Genomic DNA, 16989 nt, shown 5'->3' with positions numbered 1-16989 from the left:
ACACAGATCTCCGTCTGCTCTGTGGCACCCCAGAGTACCAGGTACCTTCCCTCTTTATGCGCTTCCACACCCAGTAATCTAAAGGGCACCCTGAGATTCACCCAAGTGAACACTCCCCTTGCATACTTGGAATATGTTGCCCCATATCCGTTTCCCCCTGTGAGATGGAAGCTGTGGCGGCCGCTCGAAAACCCGTGAGGAACGAGGGGTTTATGAGCCAGACCAGGCAGGAGGGGGTTAACCCGACAGGCCAGCCAGAGACTCAGCTGTTGGCATTTGGAAGGGGAAAAACGCATGAACTGCCTATAAACAGCCACCCAGAGCCAGTAGGCTGGGAATAACCAAACCATAGGCGGACTACATGTCCCAGAACCCCACACGAGAATCAGCATCAGGGAGGGGGCAAAGAGATCACAAAAGAAAGGAAACAATATAGACTGAAAGCCGTGTGTCCGTATTCTATCAAGCCCTCACAGGGAAAGACTGAGTCACATTGGAATGCGGGGCAGGCTGGCCGAGAGGGGGAAGGAAAAACAATTTCAGGTGTGGGAAAACAGTTGCTGGGACGGGTGGGGGTTAATTGGAGGGTAGGAGCGGGGCAGGGGTTAAAACCAAAGCTCAAGTACTTAGACAGGGTCTCTTCTTGCAGGAAGGGAACGTGGATAACGAGGCAGCGCCTGAATTGTGTGAAACCAGAGAGGAATATCGTTGGGCATATTAGCGAGAAGCGGAACCGACACCGGACAACTCCCTACCTCGTCCGAGCACCAAGACCACAATCAGGCAGAGAAAGACGGCTGACTGAGGGAAGGCACTACAAAGTGTGAGGACTGGCACCGGGGTGGTTTTTAGTTGTTGTGAGAGTTTATCACGGCAGGCAGCTGGGCTTGAAGGAGCGAAAGCCAGCAGCCGTCTCAACCTTTATTTTGAATATTCTTAAGTTACATGGTTCGTAGGAAGTACCGTCAGAACTATCAGCGCACTTTGAGAGTAATTAAGATAAGCTCGTTAACCCCAAGGAAGATTACCTGTTTAATTTGATTTATGATGTGCCAAGCGTGAACAGTGCAATAAAAGTGAATTACCCAACCATTACTGTCTCCCGCTGACTACTTTACACCCCCCCAGTGGTCTTGTAATTTAGCCATGGCTTCTGCCGTGTGATGGGTTTCTTGGAGTAAAGCTATGTCTACCATTTTTCTGTGTAGGTAGGATTTAACTTGATTCCTGCGTAGGTAGGTGCCCATCCCTCTTACATTCAAGGTCATTACCTTAAGTTGTGCTGCCATCATCTATTCAATTCGCACCTTTAGTCTGCGTCCCAGATCGCTTCTCATGCCCAACATGGTCACCATTTGAAGCCACTCCCTCCATGTCCTGATTCCCCATTTCACAGTTATAGCCGTTGCCTAGGCCCCCCTCCTTCCCTTCTTATCTCGAAGACATTAAAACAGTGAGAACAATAATAACAATGAACACAAACCAAATAACTGCACCCAGAGACTGCATTGTGTCTGCCGTGCTCAGGCACCCCCACACCATCTTGTCCCTTCCCAGGCATCAAACGCAAGTGTTCGCGTGCTGGCAACGGGCCTGAACTAGTTGTTTTGTGGGTTAGGTCTTGGTGTTCCAGCAGGGAGGCCGAGCATGTTTCTCAGCCGTTTCAACTTAATGTGGTGTCTCGACGTTCGTGGATCCTCAATGTGTAATTCGTAAGTAGCGTTCCAGAACAGCCCCAATGCCGCCTATCAGTCTGCATTGTAGTTCTTCAAGTGACCAGTTCTTTCCCGTCCGCTAGGTTGTTGTGCTCCAACCACATGTGGGCTGCTGCTGGTGTCTCCAGAAATATGGCTCGCGCCTTGTGGATTACCTTCAATCTAGACGGGTATAATAGCATATATCCCGGGAGGATAGCTCAGCGGCAACGTGCACGCCTTGGAAGGAAGACGACACGAAGCAACACAGGTTCGCTCCCCGGGTCCGCGCTTAGAAACCACTGGGTGTTTAAGCATGTTTTAAATACGCAACTAAGACAAAAAAAAACAATTAGGCATCCAAAAAAAACAATTCCTGTAACAGCGCCTCGATGCCTGTGGGCTGTGTGGGCGCTTTAAAAATGTAAAATAAATATATTTCAAGTTTAATTGCCTGAGACGTGCCTTGATCGGGAAAAAGGAGTTCCTTGCTCTTTGTACAGCCGGCGTGTAGTCGGAGTAGATGGTTATCTCAGAATTGTCACGCTCAATTACCCTGCCCTCCCTAGAATGTCTGAGTATGATATCCCTATCTTGAAAGTTAAGGATCTTTGCAATTATGGGGTGTGGATATCAGCCCGGTGGCGGTCTCTTCTGGAGTGATGTATGAGCCCGTTCCGCTGCGAAGCCCTGTGATAGGTTGCCCGTGCCTATTTCCTGCTGTATCAGGGTCTCCACATATCCTGTCGAGTTGGGGCCCTCCGTACCCTCCGGAATCCCCAGTAGTCGTATATTGCCGCATCTAGCCCACCCTTCAGCTTCCTCAGATCTTGCTTCCAACATCACGACTTTTCTTCCAGTTCAAGTACTCTGTTTTTTAGGTCCACTGTGGCCTCCGTTGTTTCCTGGAGTCCAGCTTCAGTGACTGTCATGATTCCTGCCCCTCATGTCCCCAGCCCTCCAAGATGTCAGGCTGGAGCCAGGCCACGATCACCTACATGGCCCTCAAGGGCCTCTCCATCCCTCCAAAGACCCACTTGGAGTCAGACTTGGCGCTTGTGGCACCAGACTCACTCACTCCCATAGGATAACATTGGGGATTGGACTTGTAGTGCATTGATGGGGACAAGATGGATGCCCCCACATATTTCGGTTCCCAGAACTGCATGTGCAGTCTAGTCTTTTGGGTGTGGTTCAGCCCAGAGGCACCTGGGATACCCAGAGACTATTTAAGCAACGCCCAGGCTGAGAAACATGCTTTGTGTTTTCTGCACCTGCAGCGTGACACTCACCGTGTTCGGATCGGTCTCCGGTAGGCCTGCATCTTTATTCTGCGCTCAGCTCCTGCAAGAACAAGAACACCCTTAGGAACAGCCTTACCTTGCGGCGTTTCTGCCCATCATTTATCGCTCCTTCTGTTCTGCGGGCATCTTCGGCGGTGTCATTCCCATCCCGGCACGCCGCTTCCTAAGGAAAAGGGAAAAGAACAGAAAAAAGGCATTAGTAAGCATTCAGCAAATCTTCGCTTATATTTAAAGACTGTACGAGCTTCAAACGCTTACCTGAATCCCAGCCGCTCTGGGGGAACTCTGTCTCCGGAACTTCTCATCCATCTGCAAGAGGGAAAAGACACTCCAGGTTAGCGTGGAAACATCTAGAGGCACCGCATACCACGCTTACTCACCGCATTTCTTCTTCATAACCGGCATCCACGCTGAAAACGTCACAGCACCTAAAAGACACAGAAAAAGAACTCAGTTCAATACAAATATGAAAGGGTCGCATCACGCTTTCACTCACCTTCAGCGCTACTCATCTCAGCAGCACGTCGCCATCCCCGGACGCCGGCCATCATCTAAGGAAGGAAAGGAACGAAGTTAGAGAACTGTTCAAAAGACTCATTATACTTACCTGTCGGACTTTTGCCAGTGAAGTAACTAGGCAGCAACGAGCCCGCATCAATCAACGCGCCCCTTCGCTGAAAGCAGGACGGAGAGCACACTTTCCAAGAAAACAAGGTGAGCTGTGGATCAAAGGGAAGGGTTGGACCCCGGGGAAGAAGGGGTTCAAGCACACAGAGACCATAGGGAGTTAAACTCTACCAATCCTGTGTTTCAGGCCCAGTCTCCAGTCGAGTAGACTCCAGGGAAGGGTTTGAGGTCGTAAAAGGTCAGAACAGGCTGAGTGACATCCCTGTGGATACCAGGTGAGCGTTACAGTGACTGTTACCTCTCCGCCAAGTTTCGTGCATCTTGTCTCATCAGTTGCATATCTGACTTGATCTCATCTATTTTCGTGCCTATGAATGTTCTCAGAGCTGCAATGGCCTCTAGTACTTGACCATCTTGGTTTTCTGCATCTGATGCTTTCTGCGTCTCGGGGGAAGTTGCGCCTTCCTGTTGTGTGGACCGTGTATTTGTCTCCGCAAAGGATTTCATTATTGTTGTCTTTGCTTTGTCTTTAATAGATGGCATTGTTTTTTGATTGTTCCACAGGGAGATTATCAGGGCTGCGGATCAGTGTTGTTTCTGCCCCACCTTTCGTTTTGGGCTCACTGTAGTTCAGTTTGGCCTTGATCTGTGGTCTCGCGCCTTTTTTGCTCGTATAGCTCCTGGGTTCCCGTGTGAATCCCTACTTATTGCTGCTCCGTCCTCCTCCTGTTTATCTCCTATGCTAAGCTCTCTGCCCGCACAGTTAGTGCCTATTGGCAGGACTCCTTTAAGTTCCGTTTGTTTATGTCTGTTCTGCCAGTGCCAGGCGATGCGCTGTCTGCTTATCAGCACTTTGTTCTCGTTGTTGTAGTGGTGTGAGCTCTACCACCTTGTATTTATTTGTTGTTCAATCTTGATTCTCACATCACCTTTCTGCGTTACTGCACAATGCCGTTCTGGTTGCAGCGGCTTTGTTTGCTGATACTTGTTCGTCAAGACCCGCCTGATGTTACCACCAAGGTTACCCTATTGAGCCAACCGCCAATCCGGTCCTAGCCTCTTTGCTTCCACAGACTCTTATCTAGATCTCTTGCCTGCGGGATTTGCCTCTTCACGCTTCGCCCTTGGTCTATACGGTCCCCGCCAACTGGGTTTCAGGCTCCTTGTTGCTAGTTTGTTGCATGCCTCAGTGCTTATGGGGGATTTTACTTTCCTCTGTGCCTGCGCTCAGGTGATGTTGGAGATGGCAACCTCTTCCGAACCCACTCATGGCTTAGCATATTGCCCCCTCCGTAATCGCTGTGTCTCTCACCTTTCATGCAGCATTGAAGGCCACTGGCATACTTCGTGCTGTGTTGGCCCGTCTTTCTTCTCTATATCCGTCGAATCCCCCCCGTGGTTGCAGGGGCGCTTTTGTGTATTCCAGGCAATTAGACTGCTTCTCGTTTTCAAGGTGTATCACTTGCTTCACACTCCGGCCCGTGCCAGGTTCGTCTCCCTCTTTATTCCAGTCTATATATCACTGCTTCTGGTGGTACGTGTGGGCCTGGCTGGTATAGTCGGCCTTGGAATTCCCAGTCCCCCTTATATCTCACTGTCTCCTATTATTCCGATCGCGTGTCAGATCTGCCCTTCTTCTTGGTCCACCCCTTTCCACGCCAGCCCCTGCCCACCTCCTCGCACACGGGCGTCCTGGTTATGTCGCAGCTGCTTTGTTCTCCCCCTGTCGCGGGTTTCGCCACCCGTCCTGAGGCGTGCTGTAACGTTTTCTATGGAGCCTCAGTTGTCCGAGACTTTCCGCCTCCTTCCCACGACACGACCCCTTCTATCTGTTCTCCGTCTCGTATCGCGGGCCTCGCTGTTGTTCAGCCCTTCTTGCCTTCAGCGTATGGGCCCCCTCGGCACTTCTCCAGGTCTCCGCTTCGGTCTAGGAGCCATAGCGATGTCTCGCTCCTCCCCCACTTCAACTCAGTGGCGCAATCCCATCCGCCATCTTGACCGTTCCAGGGGGGGTACTTTTCACATGGCTTCTTTTGTGTTTCCCGGCTCTGATTCGTTCCGTTCTTTTGGTGTGTATGTAGGGAACCGTTTCCCCCACCGCTGGAAACGTTTGATATCTTTTCTGCTTGCAATCTTGCCGCCGCTGCAGGATCGTCTCTCAGGATCTTGGTTGGAGCTCAGCACTACAGCCGCTTCACGCCATGAGCACCAGGCCACGCCCAACATTTGTAAATACATAGTACAAAGTGGCAACAGTGTCCACATTTCCAGGTGAAATTACCCCGGATATCACTATTAACCTGCCATTTAGCATATCAAGGTTCCATTCCCTTGTATTCTGAATTACCTATTCAGTCTCAATGATATCTTTGTCCGCCCCCACCTTCTTCTGACACTCAAAATCTCCTGAACCCCTGTCCTACATTGCTCTAGTACTCTTTCTTTCATTCGCCTATGGTACTCTTGTCCATCCCCCTCAAGTATTCAACTTTTCCAACTATGTATTTAGGTACTCTCTTCCACTTCTCTAAGGTACTCTTTGTCTTCCATACTTCGCTGTGTACCTTCCCTCAGATAGTATTCACTTCCAACATTTAGTTACGCCTTACTAGATTTCTGCAATTTCTCTCTGGGACTCTCTCGTCTCCCATCAGTACTCTGCTACTTCCATTCTGTGCTCTGGGTACTCTATTCTATCCTTCAGGGGTACTTACCTCCATCCTTCTTTGACCCATTATCTCAACATGTGTTTCAACTTCAGGGTACAATTTTTCCTCCATACCTTTTTGGTACTCTCCCCTCCATTGCTATGGGGTATTATTTTTCTTCAATTCCTCTCCTACTCTCCCTCTCCTCTCTTGGGGACTCTATTGCTCACATTTTGTTCTCACAATACTTTATTTTATTAATCTGGGGTACTCATTTTCCTCTCTCTGTTCCAGTAGTCTCTCGTACTCGATCCGTCTCTGGTGCTCTTTTATCTTCTTGCAATATTGTTTTACTTCATCCCCCGCTGTTGCTCTGCGTACCATCTCCCCAGATACCATGGGTTCAATCTCCCTTGAGTATTTACTCTAGTGTATGCATCTGAGGTACTCTATTTACTCTGTCACTCTTTCTGGTGCTCACATCCATCTCCATGTAATAATGTTGTGCGCCTCCCTCAATGGTATTACTGACTTAAATCTCCCCTAGGTATTCTCTTCTATCCTTCTAGGGTACTCCATTTTCTCCATTCCTCTCTGGTACTCTGTTTCCCATTTCTCTTCTGTATTCTTTTCCTCCGACCTTCACTGCTACTCTTGTTACCATACATCTACCCTAGGTACTCTTGTCTATGTTAGGGGGAGGGAGTGGGGTTTACTGTTTTTCCACCATCCCTCTCCAGTACAATTTTTCCTTCATTCTTCAGTTTCTTTCATCTACACCCGGCACGCCCATCTATCTTGGGGGAAGGTGGGGCTACATTCCCTCCATGGTACTCTTTTAACTTCACCCTACATGGATACTCTTTGGTCTTCCATCTCCTATGGGTACTCTCTTGAATCTCGGGCCAAGGCTTGATACTCTCTTTTTCTTCTACCCCTCACTGGCATTCTTCCTCCATTTCCCTCCGATACTCGTTTTCCTTCATCTGTCACTGGTACTCTTGTCTTCAATCACCCCATGGCACTCTTTTCTATCTTGGGGAAAGTGGGAACATGTGTCCCTCTCCCTCTTTGGAAATCTGACACCCTGTTCCCCTGCTACTCTTTTCCTCCATCCCCCTATGACACTCTTTTTTCTCCACACTTAACTGGTACTCTTCCTATTGGCTTCCATCTACCCATGGTACTTGTCAGAATGTACCAAAGTATTAACTGAAAAGGATACAATACTCAAAAGGATACAGGAGGTAGGGTCTTCCGGATCCCTGTTCACACGATTTGATAGTTGTGAAGTCAATTGAAGACCTTCCAAATGATACAACCCTCTGGCTGATAGAACAGGCAGAGCGATGGATCACTGAAAAGGGCGTGGGTGAGGTATAGAAGGCCAGCCTAGGACAAATTAAAGTATCATGAATAACTGCTCCAACCTGAGTATGATGAATTAGATAAAGACAGGAATGTTCACACTGACCTTTAGTTTAGGGTAGAATAATCCAGAAGTCTCTTGATGGATTTGAATGAAGAACAAACGACAAGGAAGGGAAAATTAGTAAGGGAGACTTATCCCGAACGGAACGAGGCTCACGCTAGATACGGGTTGAATTCACCACAGGATAGCGTCCAAAAGTTCAGTTCAATGTCACCTTCCAATAATCCTTGAAAAGCGTCCTTCCCACTATAGGGATCAATCCTTCTGTTAATTCCACAGATGCAGGAGTTAGAAAAAACAAAGTACACGCGGTTATAAACAGCCGCGAAGAAAATAACGTTTGAAGACAACGTGCGCGTGAGGTTTTTACACGCGGGCAGGATTCGCGCAGACTGGGCCAGCCGCGTGTGAAGACAACGTGCGCGTGTGGATTTACACGCGGGCAGGATATACGCAGCCTTGGCCAGCCGCACTTGAAGACAGAAAGCGCGTGTGGATTATACACGCGGGCAGGATTTACGCAGTCCGGGCCAGCCGCGCTTGAAGACAGAAAGCGCGTGTGGATTTTACACGCGGGCAGGATTCACGCAGCCTTGGCCAGCCGCGCTTGAAGGCAGAGAGCGCGTGTGGAATAACACGCGGGCGGTGTTCCCGCAGTCCGGAACAGCCGCGTTTGGAGACAGCGTGCGCGTGTGGAATTACACGCGGGCAGGATTTACGCAGTCCGGGCCAGCCGCGTATGAAGACAGAGTGTACGTGTGGATGTACACGCGGGCAGGATTCCCGCAGCCTTGGCCAGCCGCACTTGAAGACAGAAAGCGCGTGTGGATTTTACACGCGGGCAGGATTTACGCAGCCTTGGCCAGCCGCGCTTGAAGACAGAGAGCGCGTGTGAATTATCACGCGAAGGAATAGCTCCAGGAATCAGCGTGTGGCGGAACACACGCTATTGAAGGCCCAAAGGTAGCTGTAGAAAGATGCCAGGATGCAGATCAGAGGTTCAGCTACACAACGCCAATAGATGCGATCAGAAGCAGCGAGTGAAGTTTCTACGCTGCTTAAATACGTAATACCGTAGTTCACGTGACGAAGCAAAAGTCACGTGAAGTTAGCGACGTGAAAAGTGCAAACGTCGTTTTCCCGGTAACGTATCGAATAACCTCCATTTGGAGTAGAACGGTCTAGCTGTTCTACGAGCGTAGCGTCCAGCATGCATGACAGTGCCATCCCCCAAAGGGACAACCTCTCCCCTTCTTGTGTGAAAGCGCTTCAATAAAGCAGGAGCATGAATATTAGAAAGAGGTTCCCAGGACCTATCTTCGGGACCATAGCCCTTCCAATCCACCAGATAATATGGTCTACCAGAACGTAGTTTCATATCCAGTATGTCTTGTACCTTGTATTCATCAGAACCCCGCACAGAAATAGCAACAGGCCGTACAGGCAGTCTAGTGGCTTCAGAGAATGGCTTAATGAGTGACACGTGGAATACCGGATGCACCCGCCATCGTTGTGGCAAAGCCAGACGTATAGCAGCAGGATTAAGAACTTGGAGCACTACATACGGACCGATGTATTTAGGCAACAATTTCTTTTTGCCTGGAATTCTTAAGTGCTTAGTGGATAGCCAGACTTTCATACCAGCCTTATAGACAGGTGCGGATACTCTATGAGCATCGGCATAGAACTTGTCACGTCGTTTAGCCTGCTCCAATTGCTGCTTCACCTTTCTTTGTAATCTCTTCAGATCACGAAAAGTACGGCCTGCGGCAGGCGTGTCCAAGGATAGACCGGAATCCAGAGGTATTGATCGGGGGTGTTGTCCATAGAGAGCATAGAACGGTGAAGTGCCTATGGCACTATGATAAGAGTTGTTATAGGCGAATTCAGCCGCCGGCAGTACCGTGAGCCAATCTGATTGGTATTGCAAACACAGACACCGCAGATATTGTTCCATAGTACAATTGACCCTTTCAGTCTGTCCGTCAGTTTGAGGATGATAAACACTGGACATTCTATCATCAATCAGTAATGCAGATGTTAAAGCTCTCCAAAAGCGTGACGCAAACTGTGAGCCCCTGTCAGTAATGATTACTGATGGTAGACCAAAGAAACGAAATATATGATGGATGAATAGTTCAGCCAGAACAGCAGCAGTTGGTAAACCAATACAGGGAATAAAAAGAGCCAATTTAGTGAAATAATCCACTACGACCCATATGGTATCATATCCCTGATTTGGGGGGAGTTCTACCACAAAGTCCATAGATATCATGTCCCATGGTTTGTTAGGGACAGGTAGGGACTGGAGTAAGCCCACTGGTTTACCAGGAGTCTTTTTGCATTGGATACATACAGAACAAGAAGATACATAGTTTATAACATCTTTTGCCATGGATGGCCACCAGCACCACCTTTTGAGCAGATCCAGTGTTTTCTTCCGTCCAGGATGGGCTGCAATCAAGGAATCATGATTCCATTTGAGGGCTTTATTCCGCATTGAAGGAGTTGGTAGATAAAGTACTCCTTGTGTGAATGGTAAACCGTTATGTACGTCCATATTCATATCCTGGACTACTTGTGGATGAGTTTTTACCCACTCTTGTACTTCGGTTTTTAGGGATGGTTGAACCGAACAACTACATATTACATGATCTGCCAGCAGCTGAATCTGTACTTGTTTTTCTTCCTGCGCCTCTTCACTCATACGGGACAAAGCGTCCGACTTAACATGTTCTCGGGCAGGACGATATGTGACCTGGAAATTGTATTGGGCAAAAAAGACATGCCATCTGGCCTGACGGGCCGTAAGGCATTTCATAGATTTGAATGCTTGGAGATTTCTATGGTCAGAGTACACCAACACCTGTTGTTTGGCCCCAAGAAGATGATGACGCCATTCTCGGAAAGCATCTTTGATGGCCAGTAGTTCCCGCTCAGTGACGGTGTAGTTCCGTTCATATGAGGTGAGTTTGCGAGAGAAGAAAGCCACTGGGTGTTCCTCCTTGGTTTCTGTGCAAACTTGTGAGAGTACTGCACCAATAGCGACACTGGATGCATCCGCTTCAACGACAAACTGGCGATCAGGATCTGGATGTTGAAGCACGGGTGCAGTGGTAAATGCTTCCTTCAGCTTTTTGAATGCTGCTTGGGCATGTTGGTTCCAACAGAAAGGAACTTTAGAACTAGTTAAAGCCGTCAAAGGAGCTACTGTTTTGGAAAAGGAATGGATAAATCTGCGATAGAAATTCGCAAAGCCTAAGAAAGACTGTAGTGACTTGACATTATGCGGAATCGGCCAATTCAAGACGGCCTTTACCTTGGAACGACTCATTTGAGCACCTAGATTGGTAATGTCGTAACCAAGGAATTCCACTTCCTGTGAATGAAAGACACATTTTTCGGCTTTCACATAAAGATGGTTCTCCCTGAGTCTTCGTAGGACTGTAGAAACATGTCTGACGTGTTCCGATAAAGATGATGAGTAGACCAGAATGTCATCCAGATAGATAACCACAAATTGGTCCATTATGTCTCTGAATATATCATTCATGAAGAATTGAAATGTGGCGGGAGCATTGCACAGACCAAAAGGCATCACCAAATATTCGTAAAGACCATACCGTGTCTTAAAAGCGGTCTTCCATTCGTCGCCTTCACGAATGCGAACCAAATTGTATGCACCTCGCAAGTCCAATTTGGTGAAATAACTGGAAGTGCCTAATTGATCCAATAGAACGTTTATTAGTGGTAAGGGGTATTGGTTTTTGATGGTGATATCATTAAGTGCCCTGTAATCAATGCATGGTCTGAGATCTCCCTCTTTCTTAGGAACAAAGAATAGAGGAGATGCAGCAGGTGATTGTGAGGGCCGTATAAAGCCCATTGCTAGCGCTTTATCAATGTATTCTTTTAACACAACATCTTCTTTAGGTGTTAGTGAATAAACACGGCCTGTAGGAATTTTGGCACCAGGAATCAATTCGATAGGACAGTCGTACTGTCGATGAGGAGGTAATTGTTCGGCCTGGCCTTTATCAAAGACATCAGCATAATCAGCGTATTCGCATGGTATGATATTGTCGCATTGATGTACAACGCTGATAGTTGAATCCTCCACCATAGAGGCCAATATGTGTTGTTTATTTGACACCTCCTGACTGGTAAAGCAATGTGCATTGCAATGAATCGAAGGATATTGGAGCGATCCCGAAACCCAGTCAACAGCAGGATTGTGAAGGGTTAACCAAGCAAGACCAAGTATGATCTCGTACTGTGGAGCAGCAATAACATCGAAGATGATTTCTTCTGAATGATTATTCGATAACGTCATCTGAACAGGTACCGTCTCCTGGGTTACCATACCAGAAGTCAAAACAGATCCGTCCACGGTGTTCACCGTTTCAGGTCTTTTTTTGTTTACAAGGGGTAAGGAACAGTTCTTGGCATAAGTGATGTCTATGTAATTGCTGGTGGCTCCAGAATCAACCATGGCCTTGGAAACCACTTCTCGCTCATCACAACGTAACGTCACCTGAACTATAACAGGTGCATGTTTAGGAATGGTACTGGAGTCCGGTGAAACACTCGACATAGGGACTCCTGCTATTGTCGAGTTTTGGCGTTTCCCGCACGCTTGATGGGTTTTTTAGGACATGTTGCCAATAAATGCTCGGAAGAACCACAGTACATACATAAGTGGTTTTTTCTTCGGTTCTCCCGTTCTGCATTGGACAATCGGCCTCTCACGGCGCCAATCTGCATGGGTTCAGGGTCGTTAGAGATGACTGCTGGTGTCTCTGACCGCCCCGAGACTGGCATGAAGGGCTTTTTCTCTCCCTTTCGAGCATTCCTTCGGGCGTCGATTTGTAGAACCAAATCGAGCAACTCTGGAAAACCCGTAGGAACCACAGGAACTGTAGATAATGCATCTTTCAGTTCTTCAGAAAGACCCTTGTAGAAAACAGCCGTTTTCTTGCTGTCAGGCCATTGGGTCTCCGCCGTCAGTTGATTGAACCGGGCAACGTAAGACATAAGGGGTTGGCTGCCTTGTTGTAGGTTAAGCAACTCTAAATCTGTGGCTTGAGTAGAGTAACGCATGTCAAAGACTTTACTCATAGCAGTCAAGAGATCGTCACAATCGTACAACAAAGGGCTATTTGTTTCCAACAAAGGGTTAGCCCAAGCAGCAGCTGTGCCCCCTAAATGGGAAAGCACGAAGGCTGCTTTTGTGGTTAGATCAGGAAAAGATGTAGGACGGCAAAGAAAATGGAGTCGGCACTGATTTACAAAGGTTCTATAGGTTTTGGGATCACCCGTGAACCGTTCCGGAGGGGCCAAGGGAAACTGAGTGGGCATAACCACATTAATAGTTTCCTGTGGGGGTGCCGGAGACCCAGATCCAGATGCAGTAGCCATCGGCATCTGTGCTCCCTGAGGACTACCATGTAGGGCGTCTTGCATAACGTCCATACGGTGCCGTAACATGTCCTGTGCTGTAACCATTTCATTTCTCAAATCGCTGATCAACTGTGTCAAAACAGCTAAAGGATCCGTACCCTCCATGGCTTCTGATTCTGTCAGAATGTACCAAAGTATTAACTGAAAAGGATACAATACTCAAAAGGATACAGGAGGTAGGGTCTTCCGGATCCCTGTTCACACGATTTGATAGTTGTGAAGTCAATTGAAGACCTTCCAAATGATACAACCCTCTGGCTGATAGAACAGGCAGAGCGATGGATCACTGGAAAGGGCGTGGGTGAGGTATAGAAGGCCAGCCTAGGACAAATTAAAGTATCATGAATAACTGCTCCAACCTGAGTATGATGAATTAGATAAAGACAGGAATGTTCACACTGACCTTTAGTTTAGGGTAGAATAATCCAGAAGTCTCTTGATGGATTTGAATGAAGAACAAACGACAAGGAAGGGAAAATTAGTAAGGGAGACTTATCCCGAACGGAACGAGGCTCACGCTAGATACGGGTTGAATTCACCACAGGATAGCGTCCAAAAGTTCAGTTCAATGTCACCTTCCAATAATCCTTGAAAAGCGTCCTTCCCACTATAGGGATCAATCCTTCTGTTAATTCCACAGATGCAGGAGTTAGAAAAAACAAAGTACACGCGGTTATAAACAGCCGCGAAGAAAATAACGTTTGAAGACAACGTGCGCGTGTGGATTTTACACGCGGGCAGGATTCGCGCAGACTGGGCCAGCCGCGTGTGAAGACAACGTGCGCGTGTGGATTTACACGCGGGCAGGATATACGCAGCCTTGGCCAGCCGCACTTGAAGACAGAAAGCGCGTGTGGATTATACACGCGGGCAGGATTTACGCAGTCCGGGCCAGCCGCGCTTGAAGACAGAAAGCGCGTGTGGATTTTACACGCGGGCAGGATTCACGCAGCCTTGGCCAGCCGCGCTTGAAGGCAGAGAGCGCGTGTGGAATAACACGCGGGCGGTGTTCCCACAGTCCGGAACAGCCGCGTTTGGAGACAGCGTGCGCGTGTGGAATTACACGCGGGCAGGATTTACGCAGTCCGGGCCAGCCGCGTATGAAGACAGAGTGTACGTGTGGATGTACACGCGGGCAGGATTCCCGCAGCCTTGACCAGCCGCACTTGAAGACAGAAAGCGCGTGTGGATTTTACACGCGGGCAGGATTTACGCAGCCTTGGCCAGCCGCGCTTGAAGACAGAGAGCGCGTGTGAATTATCACGCGAAGGAATAGCTCCAGGAATCAGCGTGTGGCGGAACACACGCTATTGAAGGCCCAAAGGTAGCTGTAGAAAGATGCCAGGATGCAGATCAGAGGTTTAGCTACACAACGCCAATAGATGCGATCAGAAGCAGCGAGTGAAGTTTCTACGCTGCTTAAATACGTAATACCGTAGTTCACGTGACGAAGCAAAAGTCACGTGAAGTTAGCGACGTGAAAAGTGCAAACGTCGTTTTCCCGGTAACGTATCGAATAACCTCCATTTGGAGTAGAACGGTCTAGCTGTTCTACGAGCGTAGCGTCCAGCATGCATGACAGTACTGTTTTCTTTTTTTTAAAACTTTAGCTATCATTTTCAGAAATTAACTACAAAATTATCAACAATTAACATTTCCAAAAGTAAAAGGCTGAACATCAATATTAACAATCAACAAATTTATCAAGAATTAAATTAACAATTACTAAAGAAATTGAAACATCTATCAAATCTTTTGAGAGAATATCAACAACAAACTATCAGTAATACTCTGGCACACACATTTCCCTCGTATAGCCTTTAAGATCCAGAAACCAAAGAAATAAGAAGACAGGACTAAGACAACACAGAGACCACCATACAACCATCCAACACCTATCACACGAACAGAGCGGGAAAAAAAGAAAAAAAATACTCAAAGATATATGAACGGGCAAACATCTACTTTGCTCTGGACAACGTTCACTGAACTCATTATCATGAACCATATAAATCATTAAATGGTGACCAGAGATCCAGATAAACACTCTCCTGATTTTTCCTGTAGTACATATATTTTTCAAAACCTGACAACAACTGCCTATCATTGACCCAGATCTCTATTTGTGGCTTTTTCCTAGTTTTCCACACTTTTCAAATTTGCTTCACCGCCACTATCAAAGCCTTATCAATCCAACATCTGTACCTTTTAGCAGTCCCACATCTTCCTTTGTCGGATAGGAGAAGTACTGATTGTGGTTTTCTTGGAAAACTTAAAGATAATACTGTGTCCAGCCTATCTAGTACATCCCCCCAGAAGCCACTAGACCTAGGACAATTTGATAACATATGGACAATAGTTCCTCTCTCCGACATCCCCAACATAATTGTCGAGAAGGTCAAAGCTATGCATACTCACAGGTGTCCAATACAGGAAACCTAAACATTTTTGGTGAATGAGTCGCAGATTCAGATCCAATTTGCTCCTATAACCTGCCTGTAGAGCCTTACCCCACTCTCCCTCCGAAATTGCACAGTGTAACTCATTTTCCCATTTATCTTTCAATCTGCTCCATGACCCAATAATAACATCATCCAGCGGCATCAGATTCATATAGGTAGAGACTGAACGTGGAGACGACTCAAGTAATGCACATCCTGCTGTTTTGTTTTCTAAGGGTTTGACAGCAATCTCATTCTTTGTTGAATAAGCCTACTTATTTTCTTAAACTTATTCAACTCCCTTTTTCCCAAACCAAATTTCCTCTGAAGCTCCAAAAAGGAAATCATATGACCCTCACGTACCAAGTCCCCTATCCTCAGGATACCCTTAAGGACCCAACTACACCAATATAACGTTTTTTGTTCACCAATTGGAGACCACGATTACCCCCAAAAAAAAAATATATATAACTCAGGTGCAGTGAGGGGGTGGGTACACCATTTCAATCATCCCTCTCTGGTGTTCATGGCCCATTTCTCCCTGCTACGCTTTTCCCCTCGATCCCTCTCCGGTACTCTTCCCCACCACACTTCACTGGTGCTCTTTTATAACTTGGGCACAGGAATGCTCTCTTTTTCTCCATTCCTCTCTGGTACCCGGCAACCCATTTCCATCTGGTGCTTTTTTCCTTCCGTCCCTCTCACTGGTACTCTTGTTGTGTTCCATTTCTACTAGATATTCTCATCCAACTCGGGGGCTGGGCAGGGTAGCCTTTTCCTCAATCCCATTTTGGCACAGCCGTCTTCCATCTACCATAGCTACTCTCTTCTATCTTGGGGTGGGCAGATAATCTCTTTTCCTCCATCCCTCTCAGATTTCTCTCTGTTACTCCATTTCCATCATCCCGCCCTGGTACTCTTGTTTCCCATCCCCTAGGTACTCTATTTTAGGGGAAGGCAGTGCTTCATTAGCTGGGGAATTTATTGTCTCGGACTAATTATAAAGAGGTGATAGTCAGTGCATCCATCAACCACAATCAGCAGGAGCGAGCTGTAGTGTAACCCAAATATGTCAACACTGTGGGGAGGAGCTATGGATTGTGGCAGCAATGGTAGGGAACTGCACATCCACAGTGTCACAGGAGTGCTAGATTAAGCACTGGGGGAAGGGGAACTCTTTTTCCTCAATCCCTCTCTGGTCCTGCTGTTTTCCATATCGCCTAGGTTATATTTCATCTCTGAGGGGCTATACTTTTTATTTCCAAAACACTTTCTAGTAATCTTGTCATTGATAACCCCTAGTACTCTATCTCAGAGGGATGTGCTACCTTTCCTCCATCACTCGCTGGTAGTCCTGCCTTCCATCTCCCCTAGGTCCTCTCT

The sequence above is a fragment of the Ambystoma mexicanum genome, chromosome 13 (assembly GCF_040938575.1).
Source record: "Ambystoma mexicanum isolate Mex_15411 chromosome 13, UKY_AmexF1_1, whole genome shotgun sequence".
NCBI classification, from domain to species: Eukaryota; Metazoa; Chordata; class Amphibia; order Caudata; family Ambystomatidae; genus Ambystoma; species Ambystoma mexicanum.
The sequence above is the reverse complement of the archived record's forward strand: the minus strand, read 5'-3'. Positions refer to the sequence as shown.